Raw genomic sequence first — 14,720 nt, forward strand, 5'->3', positions numbered from 1 at the left:
GTTACAAGGTTTCTTTTAAATTCAGGGTTAGATTTTGAATGTGTCTTGGACGTGGTTTTTCAAGAGTTCCCATAACTAAGTGATTCCTTTGCATTGGGAGCAGGATATAAAACTAGAATTTTGAAAATTCTCTTGTCCCCAAAATTCTCATGTTTGGGAAATGCAGAAAGTAAATAAGCTTGCAAATCTTCCCTTAAACTGGTAAAAGTTGAGGATTCCTATTACCTTTAAAATATAATAATGGGTTTTAGTGCAATATGTTATTTTTAAAATAAATAGATTTTTTTTGTGTGTGTGTTCAGTAAAGAGCATTCTGTGCCTCAGAATTTTCATCTCTCACAGGAGGGTGACAGCACTGCCTTCTTCAAAGAAGGTTGTTTTGAGAATTGAAAAATTAATGAACAAATGAACAGATTATGCTTTGAACTCCGCCTGCCACCGGGAAAGAGCTCAGGAAGTGTTACCGGTTCCTGACCCTGTGTTGTGATGTGGCCATCTTGGGCTCTGCTAAGTAAGAATGTTCCACAGGCCGGAGCTTGGGTTGGTGTGGCAAAGTGCAGGCCAAGCTCCTTCCTTTTTCCATTCCTTTGCACACTGTTCTGTCTTTGCACCCTCTGTTGTTCCCCTTGATGGTTCTTCCCTGTTTGTCCAACTCCCTGTCGTCATCTGTTGAGACTCAGCGAGACCCTCCCTCTGAGTGTGCAGTGCTCTTGTGCGCATCCAGGCACCATATTAGCCATTATGTCTGTAGGATGACATGTAGCTGTTGGTGACGTCTCTGTCACACAGCAGCACTTTGCTTATGTCCCTTTGTACCCCTCCCAGGCTCAGAGTGTTACTGTAGTGGACACTCTTAAGTGGTGGTTGATAGAATGTGTAAAGTGTTCATTGAAGTTGTTTTTGAAGGTAGTATGATTACGAAGTGAGTGACCCTTTGCCAAATATTTGACTCTTCAAATGGACTTCATCAGTAATGAAGTGCTAAAAAATTTTCCTCCACCTTTCCTAAGCGGAAGAGTAGCAGTCATTCGACTGGGTATTAAAAGACTCAGGTTCTGGCCAGGAATACACTTTTTACTCATTTGGCAACTCAATTGAACATTTGAGGGCCTTAGCTTCCTCAGGGGGAAAATAAAATTGTTCTCCGATGGTCCTCAGTGTCTTCTGGCAGCTGAGGCATCACATTCTCATCACATTAACTTTCCTCTTCAGACCTCACACTTGGGTTGTGACTTATAAAATAATCAGATTGACCCTTAGCACTCTGGTTGGCCATGAGCTGGTTTAAGGTGGATTTTACTGTACTTTCAAAAGAGGGCATTTATACATATGAACAGGAATGGAGGAAGAACATGTCTGGAATACATTAAAATGAATTAAGTTATCATTTGTGTTGGTGCATTTGAAACTCCTGGGATCAATACCTACCTGAAACTTTGATGCACATTGGCCATATTAGAAACTAAAATACTTTCCCATTTAACTGATGCATTTTGAACTTTCCCTCTGGAAAACCCTTATCATCCTATGACACTAGTTATCTGTAATGACTTTATCTTTAAAAATGTCTATTGAACTTCTTTTTGGGAAGCACCCTGCATATCATGTGGGCAAATGAGTTCATTTTATGTAAGACTTAGAAAAAAATATCAGAAATACCACTGACTGGTGCCATTCATTATACAGTTGACCCTTGATCAATGTGGGGGTTGGGGTGTTGACCCCCATGCAGTCAAAAATTCACGTATACTTTTTGACTCCCCAGTAATCTAAGTGCCAAGAGCCTACTGTCAGAAGCTTTCCCAATAACATAAACAGTCAACTCACACATATTTTGTATATGTAGTATATGCTGTATTCTTGCAATAAAGTAAGCTAGAGAAAATATATTTTTTCAAATTGTCTCAAAGTTCCAAAAATCTTCCCTATATAGTTATTGAAAAAAAGAAATCTGCATGTAAGTGGAGAGGTGCAGTTCAAACCTGTGTTGTTCAAGGGTTGAGTGTATATGCATCCAGCCCCTATAAGCAGGACACTTCTTAAAGATTTTCTTCTGTATCAGAATTTGTTGTTGAATCTGGAGGGCACTGGTTTTCTCAGTCCTCTGGGTTCATATCAGAAGTAATCCTTCTGAAGCTTCCTTGATCCTTTTCTAACCCTCATTTTTCCTTGGAAGGCACCACTCTGCCCTCACCACTCTAAGGTCCATCTTCTAAATGGCTGTGCTGCCCACACAGTGGTGGTCTACGTGTCTGCATCCTTTCCCTCTCTCAGTCGGATTCCTTATCAACTACACAAAGATGATCAGTCCATAAACTTTGCTATTTGTGATGTTTTGGGACACATATGACTTCTGTCAATGTCTTCACTTTTTTCCATTCTAATAGACAACAAAGGATGAACTGTTTGAAAGGTTCTTGTACGTGCTTGATTGAATTGTTCTTGGTATTTGTCCAGTCAGAGGTAATAATCTAGGCAGCCAGCATGCCATACTGGGAAAAGACTGGAGCTCTGGGCTGGGCATAGATTTAAGAGGCCTGGGTTTTGGGAAGTTTACCAAAAATAGCTGTGTGATCTTGAACAAACCATGGTATTCTCTCTGAACAACAGAAAAATAGCATCTTGAAGAAGCCATGGCATTTCTTAATTTGTGGTTTAGGTGGCCAGGGGAGTCACATTGGATTATATGACCTTTAGGACTGGTCCTTTCAGCTATAAAACTCAGTGATTCTATGCAGTGATAGAATGTGAGAACACAGAAGAAAAAAATTATTAAGACTTTAAAAGTAGTATATTTGTAATGTGCTATTATGCACATTGGCATTGGGGCATTACTAGATGATGGGTAACTACCACCCAACACTAGCAAGGAGGGCAGGGCTGGTGAACGTGTTGGGTCTTGGTGCATCCAGAAGGAGTTAGTAAACATTGCCTGTAGTCTTGGGAGCTGTGGTAACATGAATTTCAAGGCCTCTGGAACTGGGTGTAGGGGAATTCAGTGTTGGAGAATTCAGGTGGAGATATGGAGAGCCAGTTAGGTTTGAAATATCTGTAAACAAAGGAGCCACATAAAAAGTGTGTAGAACAAAGTACCACATAGAGAACAGGATAGATCAAAGTAACTACGCAGAACACATGTAGAACAAAGTAGCCACATTGGGCCCAAGGTAGAGCTACTGGGAGAATGTTGGTAAAATGATAACACTGCTGAGTCTTAAAATGTCAGACTGTAAAGATGAGTCAGAAGATCAAAAGAGAATTGAGAGATAATGATCAAGTCTTGTTGCCTTCTCTTACTGGTAGAGAACCTGAAGCCAGCGAAGGGCGTTCTCAAAGCTGAGTTTGCCTAAACATCATTTTGGGAGCCTGTTAAAATGCAGATTCCTGGAACAACTCACTCTGAGATGATTCTGGATGTCTAGGATGCCTTTTATTTTATTTTTGTTTTTTCACCCCTAGTCTTTATTTTTTTTCACAAGTTATTAAACATTGGTTATATTGTTTTTTTTTTTTTGCTACCCAGAAATCTCGAATTTTTAAATATTGCAGAATGATCACCACTGTAAGTCCAGTCAACAACCATCACCATACATAGTTACAAAATCTTTTTCTCGTGAGAACTTTCAAGACGTGTTCTCCTGGCTACATTCAAATATGCGATACAGTATTATTAACTGTAGTCACCATGCTGTGTATTACATCCTCATTAACTGGAAATATGTCCCATTTACCCAGAAAGTTCAATTTTGATGCAGTGCGGTATGTCCCTCTTTTCCTTTGTGGCTTTTGCTGGGCGTGCCTTCTTGACAAAAGTCTTTACTGCTGCAAGAACATGAGTATATGCTTAGATATATTTTATCAAATACAGTAGGTGTTGCTGGTGGCTCTTTGATTGTATTTTGAGAAACTGCCCTTTGGGTGAGATTTGCCCCTTAGGACACTCAACTTGGAGAGGGATCTTCCAGAACCAGACCTGGGTCTCTTTCCCATGTTTCCCCCTCATGATGCCCATCTGAAACAGCTCTTATAGGATTGTGAGGACCTAGCCATGTTAGTTAATTTGCCAGAGATGGGCAAGAGATTTGGAAGTTATCCACATGTAAATGCAGTACAGCCTTCCTTAATTCAGATTGACCCCTAATGTGTGGCCTGACAAGCACTATTTTGAAAAAGAAATGTCTGGTTGCCAAAGAAAAGATTTGTTAAATGTATTAATTTTAAGCATATTAATAGTGAAAACTAGTAGGGAACCTTTCAATCTACTTAGAAATATCTATTTTGTTGTAACTATAATGAAGAAGCATTTCCATTTCTACAATAAAGACTGTTTCCTAAGAAATGCTAATAGTGTTTTGCTTAGATATTTTTTTTCAGATTTCCATGTAATTGGGATTTTAAAGTTACCTATCTTAAAAAATTTAGGGATGTCACTAAATCCAACTGTAATAAGTCCCATCTTGGCCATTAGTCTAAATGTCTGAGGACACTGAATCCAGAAGGATGGGTGACATTGCTGGAGTCATGGATTGTGTTGAGAGGATAAAGTGATTATTGTATGGCATTTTCTGAAAATCTGTCCCTGAAGCTAAATTTTGATGGCCTGATAAGTCTCATCAGTTAGGAAATTGATTAAAACTTGAATGGCTTATACAGAGTTGGCAGCCAGTACTTGGAATTTTCGACAAATGAATAAATGGGTAGTTCTGAAAATGGCTGGGCATATACATATTTTATTGTCAACATTAAACAACATAATTTTCCATTGTCTAAAGGAAAACCTTTGAACATTTATGGATTGCATTAAAAATTCTTAAATAATTTTAAGTGTGAAAGTACATTTATATTCTGTGCAGAAGATATGACAAAAAAGTATGTAATAGCGATACAGACATGAGGATTTGTGTTCACATATGTGTATTCAGAATGTTGTGGTCCCAGAGCACACACCAGGTTATATTACTTTAACAGTTGTCATCTATCAGTAAGCATTTTACAACAGAATAACCTTTAAAAATCATCCAGTTCAATCCGTTTTTCAGAAGAGAACATTGATGTTTAGGGGAAGTTAAAGGATCTGCTCTTATTCTCTGTTGTAAGGGGTGAGTGGCCAGAAGAGCTTGGCCTGGAGCTCAGAGTTCCTTACTCTAGATTTTTTTCCCCCTATGCTTAAAAATCGTATGAAGACTGCATCAGAAACTCAGGAAATGGCCTAAATTTTCTTTGGGAATGGAAACAAAATGTGTGGATTTTTGGAATTAGCAAAGGCACCAACAGCTTCTTAGCCTGTGTACTTTAGAACCTGCCTAGAAAAATGTACAACTTCACATAGAGGGAATGGCTACAACTGGAGCTTGTTATGTGTCATCTACACAAAGACAAAGAGGCCTTTTCCTAATTAAGTGTGAGTCGGGGATTTGAGGATGCCACATACGTTATTTGAGCCAAAAGAAATCTTAGAAGCAATCAGTTTCCCCTTTATTTTGTATTAGAAGAAACATAGCTTTGTTCTGCCTTTATGTTACAAATAACTGTGGTGTTTTCATTAATTGTTTTAAAAAGAAACAACCGACATCTTCAAAGTCTATCAACCTATACTAATTATTAGCTAAGTAATTATAAAGCAGATGTCCGTGAAATTCAAAATACATTTTGGATTTGATTATATCCGAATCCTAAGGTTAGTGATGTATCCGTAGAGGTGGTGGTTTGGGGGCTATGACTGGCTTCTGCTGTGAGGCAGTGCACCTCACTACCCAGCCCCCCCACCCCCTGCTCCCCAAATATCAGGGCAGATACTGCAGCCTTGCAATGGCAGTTGGGAGTCCCAGGAAAGGAAGCTTACTGTCCGGTTGAGTAGAAATCACTCTCAAATTGTGGTCTAAAGTCTGGATTTCAAGTTTTGTGTCTCTGTTATGGAATTAATATGTAGGCATTTGCAGGTATATGCAAATAGCAAGAGCTTACGTGGGGTGGGGGGACGTTGCTAAGCGATGAGGAAGGCTTTACCTTTCAAAACATCACTAATGCAGTGTTTCCCTGTATACTAATAAATCTTAAGTGAATAAATGAGTAGCAGCTATGGCAGCATTTATGTTCTTTGTGAGTCAGTTACAATTCATATTATTCAAGTCAGGAAATTAGCTCAGCCTCCCCCTCATGTCCACACCCCACCACCCCCCAGCAAAACTCTCCAGTTTAGTCTATTTTTACTTTCCAAGATGCAAGTTCATCTAGTGAGTGCATACTAGGGACTAGTTTTAAAGGAAACCGTGAGTAGTAGGTTCAAATACTTTGATTCTCACAACAGTGTCTCATGGTTTTAGTTGTTCAAGCTTCATGTTGTGATTTCTCATTCGGCATTCTTGAAATTTGTTAAACTAGCATGAAATGTAGATATGGCTTACAACTAACAGCTGGTCTGCACGGTGCCACTACTCATGTCGATTTTGCAGGCCAGCAAACTCTTGTGTAGATGACTGACTTATACCTCCAACCTCACAAAATGTGAGGTAAGGTGGAATTAATCTCCTCAGACTGGGCATCTGAAACAGCTGTTTTCCTACTTATTTTCAAGTATCTGAACTAGGGTTTCCTGGAAGGAGCTGTCTCATAGTTTAATATCTTCCCCTATTCTCTTTATCTGTGTGGTGCTCTTTTTAGACATCACTGGTCATGGACAGTGTAAGGTACCATGATCTGGTTTTCTGGAAATAAGTTTCTTAGCATGCTCAGCCCTTTTGAAGTTGAATCTCTGAAATATTGGTAAATTTTGCCATCTTGAACTATTCTTTAAGAACTTTGAAACTTATTTGACTCTTGGAAGTAGATGTTCTTGTGAGAATTATTGGCTGCATTACAGCAGTGTTTGAATACCTTGGAAAAAATGACATCTTTGCTTCTTCAGTGGGTGACTCTCTAATTAGGCTGAATGTTTTGGGCAGTTGCTTCATGTCTACTGCACTAGAGATGTGGGATTAGAGGAGGAAGAGAATAATGGGGAGAACATGAAGGATTGTTCCAGAATAGAGGCTCTCAAGTTTTAGAGCATCAGAATCATTTGGAGGGCTTCTTAAAATACAGGTTGCTGGGCCCCACCTTCTCAGTTTCTGACTGGGATCTGGGATTGGGCTGAGAATTTTTATTTCTAAGACATTCACAGGGGATGCTGCTTCTGTTGATACTGGACCACATTTGGCAGACGGCTGCCCTGGAGGGTCACTGCTGGTCTGCATGGGGTGGGGATGGAGATCCAGGGACTCCATGCAGCTTCTCAGGGCCTCTGCTTTCCGATATATGAAGTATACAGTATGAGTAGTTTTGAAACTTTCAAAATCACAGGACCCTTTTATTCCAAACTACATCTTGTGTGAAACTTCAAGATATACAAGAGATAAATAGGACTTAATGTTAATTGCAGCAGGCGCAGAGAGCACCGATTCATTTGTGTCCTATTTCTTACTCACCTGGGATGGAGGTAGGGCAAGTCCCTGGGGGCTTCTCTGAACCGCCTAACATAGTAACAAACCCGGAAGAGAGGAGTTCTAAGGTCTCTAGCTTTTGTAGCTTTCTTTTTGATTATGTATCCCGGAAACTGTAGACTGTTACATACAGAGTAGAAAGTATCCGACCAAGTGACTTAACTTTAAGGTTGTGCTTTTTAATCTAAGAAACTGTGTTTTATATATATATATATATAAAGGTAGGAAGTAAATGAGTTTTAGACTTTCATAGTAACATAAAGATTAAGGCTTATTTCAGGTAGGAATGGGGAAATTCTAATAAGAAAGAAGATTGGGGGAGGGTGAATTGGGTAACAGGGATGGGCCTTCCAGCCTTTGTATTCAGCAGTTTTGTGCAGTTGAATTAATTTTACTTGTTCTTGTAAGTCTGATGGTCAAGCTTGAAATTGAATTTGATAATCTTTATTGTAATCTTTGCTGGAAAATAGATAAGCAGAGAGCAGCAGTACCAACATTTCAGTGAAAGGAAGGGAAGATCTCCTAAGTCCCAGAACGTCCAAAGATGTCTGCCCAGTGCTCTTGGCTCCTTCTGTCACCCACTTTACGGAACCCCTAAAATTGGTCTTATAAGAAATTGTGAATTAGTTTAAACTTGACTTTGGTGCTCAATGATTCTCTGTTCTGGGCTTTTGGAAACCCTTATTTTCACTGTTCTTCCTTTTCTGACCCTCCTTATAAGAAAAGATCTAAATGGAAATAAGCTAAATATCCATACATTTGGAATAATCCCTGTGGCATAGTAAGTGAAGAAATTCAGGTGCAGAACATGGTATATAGTATGCAACCTTTTGAATTAAAACAGTTTTTCAAACTTTGAGTCATGTATGAGTAGTACATCAGTTGAGTGGGCCAGGCTTTTTTTTTTTTTTTAATCAAAAAACTTAAAAAAAAATTCTAGGGGTAGACTTTTTAAAAATTCTAGTTGTTTCTACCTTTTTTTTTGTGACTAAGACCCATACTAAGACATACATGAGATGGAATAATGAACATAATACAGAATGGAAAGTAAATATATTGCATTTAGTCAGGGTAACTATTGTTTTCTTGAAATTTTAGTTTAATATGTATTAATATTTATATAAATAGCTGTAGGTGTGTATGTGTGTGTTACATATGGTGTATTAGGGTTCTCCAGAGAAACAGAACCAATAGGATGTGTATATATACAGAAAGTTTTATTTATAAGGAACTGGCTCATGTGATTATGGAGGCTGGCAAATCCAAAATCTGCAGTTTGGGCAGATAGCCTGGAGAGCCAGGATTGCTGAAGGCCCAGGTGAAATCTGAAGGCCACCTGCTGGAGAATTCCCTTTGTGTTTGGCATGTTTTTTCCTTCTATTCAGGCCTTCGACTGATTGGATGAGGCCCATCCCATTATGGAGGGTAATCCACTGTGCTAGAGTTCACTGATTTAAATGCAAATCTCATCCTAATACACATCTCCAAGGTGACAAATCAGATTAACCATCCCATAAGGGTCTATTAAGTCACAAGGCAAAATGTCTTACATATATATTTATATGTTTACATAGCTCTATATTTGTGGAGCTATGTATAGGAATATATCTGTATATATGGGGATAGATAGAGAGATATCCTGAACTGTCTCTGAAGGATGCATAAAATAGGCCAGAGCCTTAGCTGAAGCAGAAGCTCTCAGTCTGGGGAGAAGGTTTTTTTTTAATTGAAGTATCATTGATATACAATCTTACATAGGTTTCATATATACACCAAGCGGTATAACAGTTACTCATATTATTAAGTCCTCACCCCCACTAGTGCGGCTGCTGTCTGTCAACATAGGAAGATGTTACAGAGTCACTGAGTGTATGGGAGAGGGTTTGTAATTACCTGGGGAACTTTTCTAAAATGTATCTGCGCTGCAGTCCTTCCTCATTCTTCCCTGCCTTTCCTTCAAGAATGCATTTTTAGAATGGGGTTTGGGGGTAGAGACCTGAAACATTGTTTTTGAAAAAGTTTGGACTGAAGCAAAGCAAAGACTGAAGCTCTGAGAGTGGAATTGTAGGCATCAGCCAGCAGATGGGAGGTGGTGAGCTCCTCGGGGCAGTGGCCCTGCGGAGGTCCCTGTCATTGCGGTGAGCTCATATGGCCGCCAGTAGTACCTGATGTGCCTGAAAGTGGACAGATGCTCTGAGGTTTGCTTGTGCTTCACCATATGGAAACCAGGGCTGCTTTTCCTCCCGTCCACACTTAACCCAGACTAATGTTCATGCTAAGTAACTGAAAATATATATGTTGGCATGGCCTATGGTTTGTATGACCTGTGCCATATACTCATGGGGTTTCCCATGACCATCTTTTAAGTTTTACAAGCGTGTTATAATAAATCTTTTAAAGCATTACAGACATCCCCTTTGAATCACAGGTGGCCAGCTTTGGTCTGAGTGAAATTTCCCCAGAGATGAGGGCAGAGGCATTGGGAGACATTGGTGTGTATATAAATCAATAGGTTGTTCATTTTCTTAAGCCTAGGGAGGGAGCAAAAAAAAAATTAACTTTAGGAGTTCTTTTGAGGTCATGTCCATGTTGAGTGAGCACTCCATGACATGGAGGGGCATAAACATGATTCCTTAGGTATTTGAGGTAGCCTCTCAATATGTAAGATGTAATTGACACTACGGGGTGGGGGCTTTGTTCTGGAATTGACATTGCTTAGGAAACTTGGACAGGTGATAATTTGTCTGTACTTTCCTTTTAAAGTAGAAGCTCTCTCCCTTGGACCTGACCGTATGTGGCTACTATCCCAGTGTCTCAATTTATAACTCAAATGAACTGAATTGAGATTGTGTGGCTTCTCAGATTTTTCTTATCATATGAAAAAACTGTGTGTGAAATACTTATTTTGAACAATATAGACAGTTGCTTCAGTCACTCAGCACTGAGCTGTGAAATGGTTTGTTTCTGCTCACTCCTTCGGGCATATTGATTTATTTTTCTCTGAAAAATAGAGGTGTGTCTGACAATGGTTTTTTGACTAATATGTAAATTCAACATGTGCTAAGCATAATTTGAGTTCCTTTGGGTAATCCTCAGTTTTTTATACCCTATCTGGCTCTCAGAAATCTATATAATTACAGCTATTTTGATATTTGGCCAAGTCACTAAAACCAGTGGACTCTCCCTTGGGAGACAGTAAACTTTTGATGGCCATACCAGTAAAAATGGAATTCTTCTGCAGACAGACACTTTTTCAGGATCATTTTTGTAAGTGCATGGAGAAGCTGGCAGCCTTTTGATAATTTTGGAGGGATTCTGAGGGGTACCAAATGGTGCATAGCTACTGTATGCTTGGAAAATGTTAACAAGAGGCTCAGCTTTTCTGAATGTGTGTTTTGGCTTTTTGAGATAGCTTCCATGCAGGAAGAACCTTCTTTTAAAACCAAATGTAGACTCTGGACTTTCTCCAAGAGGAGTACTGTAAATATATCAAAGTTGATACTGTACTGAATTTCTTTATAGAAAGAAAAAAAGGAGTGGCTAATAAATAACACAGCATGTTTGAATAGAGCCAACAGATTCAAAGAGATCATCTTTCTTCAGCCTTTCTTCAGGCCAGTTTATCACAAACATCGTACATCCAGGTCCTGATTCTCCACCCCCCGTCCCCCGCACTGTTCTGTTCCATTTTATACTGTATAGCTTTTCACTTTGGGGCCACATTCCTCAGCGTGTTCTTTGCTGTGAGAGTTCACCAAGAAAAAGGAAGTTCACAGAGGAAGAGAAAGATAATCCTTATATATTTTGATTTTGCCCCCCACCTTTTGACTGAATGTGGTTTTACCAGGAGAACATTTTTTTCTACCTTTGTGCCGAGTGGTTGGGGATGTTAAAAACAAGATCAAACCCACCAAACAAACCCCTGTAAGCCATGATTCTATAACGTGCAGAATGGTCTTTTACAGAATGAACCACAGGATGACTGGTGATGCTGTTGTAGAAATACCTCACATACACACTCCACCCTAACATCTAACACTGTAGCATTTGTAGCCCCTGATCTATTGGAATCAATAAGTACCAGGAGGGACCTTAGAGAGAGTCCCGACTCACTGTAGAGGATGGAGGTGAGTAGACAACACACACATCTCATGGCTTCTGAGTTCCTCTCACTTCTTTGCTTGTTCCTCCTGCTTGGCTGCTGCCCCGCCTGGGCTGGAGGCCCCAGGCTTTCTCTGTGCACGCAGCCCTCCCGGCAGCGGCCGTGCAGCTGGGCTTGGGGTCAGCACTGCTTTAGATCATGTGTGCTGCTGAACATGTGTGTGCTATAGGTGATCCAGAAAACAAGGGGTAGGTGTCCCTCTGCCTATTTGCGTGTTTGATATTCTATAAATTCCCCATATTCAGAGTTTGACATGGAATTTTGTCTCCTTTGCTTCTAAATTTTGCTGTAGAGAGCTCTGTAGTTTTGAAGTGGCACCCTATGAAGGGTTGAGGAGCTCAAGGGAGGAGGAGAAAGGCATGGTTCCTAATAATATTTATGAATCTCTTTTATGGGTCACGCACTGTGCTGGGTACTTCCACATAGCTTTTAAAATTAATGCTCCCCTCTGCTAATGTGAAAAGGGTATTGGAAATCCATATTGTAGACGAGGACATTGCGGCATACAGCTGGGATTGGATCCCTGCTTGTCTGACTTCGTATCCTTCCTCCCGGTTCTTTCTTGAAGGTGGGGAGGGTGAAGAGCACATGTGCGTTTTACAAGCCGTATGGAATTCCGAAGAGCTGCGCAGCTCTGACAGCTGTTTAAATCATCTGTGACACCGCATCCCGCCATTAGCATGAGTGATGGAGCGCTGACAGTTCCATCAGAAGGGCTGGAGTCCCGGTTGGTGGGAGCAGCGCACAGTCTTTCCAAAGTGCTAAGTAGGTATGATTGAAACCTGGATCCTAACCATTATTGCTAGGCTAGAAAACATTTAACATACTGTTTCCTTTTTTTTTTTTAACAACTTAGGTGGGGCAGATCATTATTTTGGTTTTTTTTTTTTGACAGATATTCTTTGACAAAAGAATGTGGCAACCTTTTCCATAGACCAGAGTTCAGAAAAATCTATTTTCACTAATCTCATACTACTCAAATTCATATTCCATTTGTATTGACTTTTTGCTCTTGAAAATATATCTCTTTCTCCCTTCTCTCGTTTCATAGGTATGCTTCATCTCTCTGGCCAGTATTTGTACTCTTTGAGGTCATTGGGCTTATCTCGTATTTCTCTATTATCCTTCCTTAATTAGTCAGGACAAAGTTTAACTCATAGGCATCAACTAAATGTTCATGAAGAAGTCGCTTTCATTGTTTCCTTTTCAAATGACTAATTTAAGGAATTACTATGACAAATAGTTTTTTTTTTTTTTAGTTTGTCCCTTCAAGTTTATGTAGTTTCATTTAGTTCACCCAAGTGATTTTTTTCTATTATAATAGGGCTTTTCTGCTGAATTTTAATGCCAGCCATTTATGAATATCTGATTTATGAAATACTATCAGGAGGCAGATGCTATTGTAAAACAGTTCTCTGCTATCTAAGTGTAGGCTGCTTTTGACATATGGTGGATGGTTTTTCGGTCTTTAGTTTTTGGACCTTTTGGAGCAAACACATCTACCCTATTGTTTCTTGTCAGTTTATATTATGATTCATTTGCTTATCCAATTTCATTTACATAATTTTTTTCATCTTTAAAACTAAGAGAAAAACATTTCCTTGGCTGGGCCAGAGTGGCAGAGGGAATTCCAGTACGCATCTGCTTACCTTTTCTGTTCTTTCTCCACAAATTCTTCTCATTTCAGAAAACAGTCTCTTTGAGGCTACAGCAACCAGCTGTGCTTCTGTAGAGTTTGGAGTATGAGGGAGTTGGTCGGAAGGCTGGAAAGGCAGACTGGAAGAAAGCCTGACAGGCCTTAAAAGTGTGGTTCTGATGTTTGGGCGCACTTGGTCTGTAACAGGGAAGGTGATGGAAGGTAGGACTGGCAGGGCCAGGTGTGTGTGGGAGTTGGGTGGGGCAGCTGGGGTGTTGGGTGGGGGGGATCTGTACCCAATGGATAAGAGAGAGGATGGAGAACTGCCCAGACTGGGCAACTGGTTGGATATGGGGGCAAAATGTAGGGAAGAGTAAAATACAGCACTGGCCATTCCAAGCTTGGGTACCTGATATGAAGATGGTGCTACTGGGGGCACTGGGGAGGAATGGGTTTGAGGCAAGTCGAGGACAGTTTGGATTTGATCCTACTGATTTTTTAGATATCAGCAAGCTCTGAGAAAGGTCCCAGGGACAGGTAGAAATTTGGAGCTCAAGAGAGTGGTCCTGGCTGGATATGTAGATTTGAATTCAGCTCCTAGAAATGAGGAGTATAACCCTGTGAAAGAATGGCATTGCCAAAGGGCATCCCAAGAGAGAGGAGCAGAGGACAAGGACATGACCTTGTTTTCTGCTTAATTTTTGGACGTAAAATAAGACTTAGGAGATAGAGAAGGTGGCTCAGGAAGGGCTGCCAGAGAAGGGACTTAATTTCCTGAATGCCATGGAGCAGGGTGGGAAGTGAGGGACACTTGTAAAACTTTATGTGTATCAGATTGTCAGATTGGCAACAATTTAAAAAGTGACAATACCTCCTGCTGGCAGGACTGCTAGGAAAAGGCAGACTTCCAGCACGGCTGGTGGGAATAGCCACTGTGGAAAGAGTTCTGCTAGAGTCTATTAAAATCTAAAATGCACATAGCCTTTGACCTAGCAATTCCTCCCCTGGGACTTCCATCCCATAGAAATAAAAGCAGCTGTATGTGATTTGTTTGTACAAGAATATTTATTGCAGCATTGTTTGTAGTGGCAAAGAACTGCAAGCTATACTAAGTGGCTGCTTTCAACAGGAGAATGCTTGGGTAAGATGTGGCATGTCCATGTCTTGGATTTCTGTGCCGCTTGATTTGGAAAGATTTCCCACAAGGAGAGAAGAGGCAAAGAACCACGCATAATATGATCCTGTTTTTGTAGATGACACAATGACAAAAAGCAATCTTGTGTATTTCTTAATGCTGCTTGGGAAGAGAGAGCTTAGTACTTGGGCAGAAGGTGGGTGGGAGGTAAACAGCAACCACAAAAAAAACCAAGACTGTGTGCAAAATGTCCAGGACAAAAGGCCGTGAAAAATTACTCGGTATGTATGTTTGCATAGACAGATGGAC

General features: G+C 40.2%; 1 protein-coding gene across 8 annotated transcripts in view; it reads left to right on the top strand.

The window, feature by feature from the left end:
• Nucleotides 1–14,720, top strand: part of TIAM2 (TIAM Rac1 associated GEF 2) — a 279,674-nt gene that overhangs the window by 80,032 nt on the left and 184,922 nt on the right. For 3 of the 8 annotated variants that reach the window (XM_073219787.1, XM_073219791.1, XM_073219795.1), the window contains exons 1-2: nucleotides 8,125–12,405; nucleotides 13,328–13,498. The exons of the other annotated variants lie outside the window; for them this stretch is intronic. The gene's annotated coding sequence lies outside the window, so the exon portion shown is untranslated. Of the gene's footprint in view, nucleotides 1–8,124; nucleotides 12,406–13,327; nucleotides 13,499–14,720 lie in introns of those variants that run through there. 8 annotated transcript variants of the gene reach the window in all.

This window comes from Manis javanica, chromosome 13, assembly GCF_040802235.1.
Source record: "Manis javanica isolate MJ-LG chromosome 13, MJ_LKY, whole genome shotgun sequence".
NCBI lineage: Eukaryota > Metazoa > Chordata > Mammalia > Pholidota > Manidae > Manis > Manis javanica.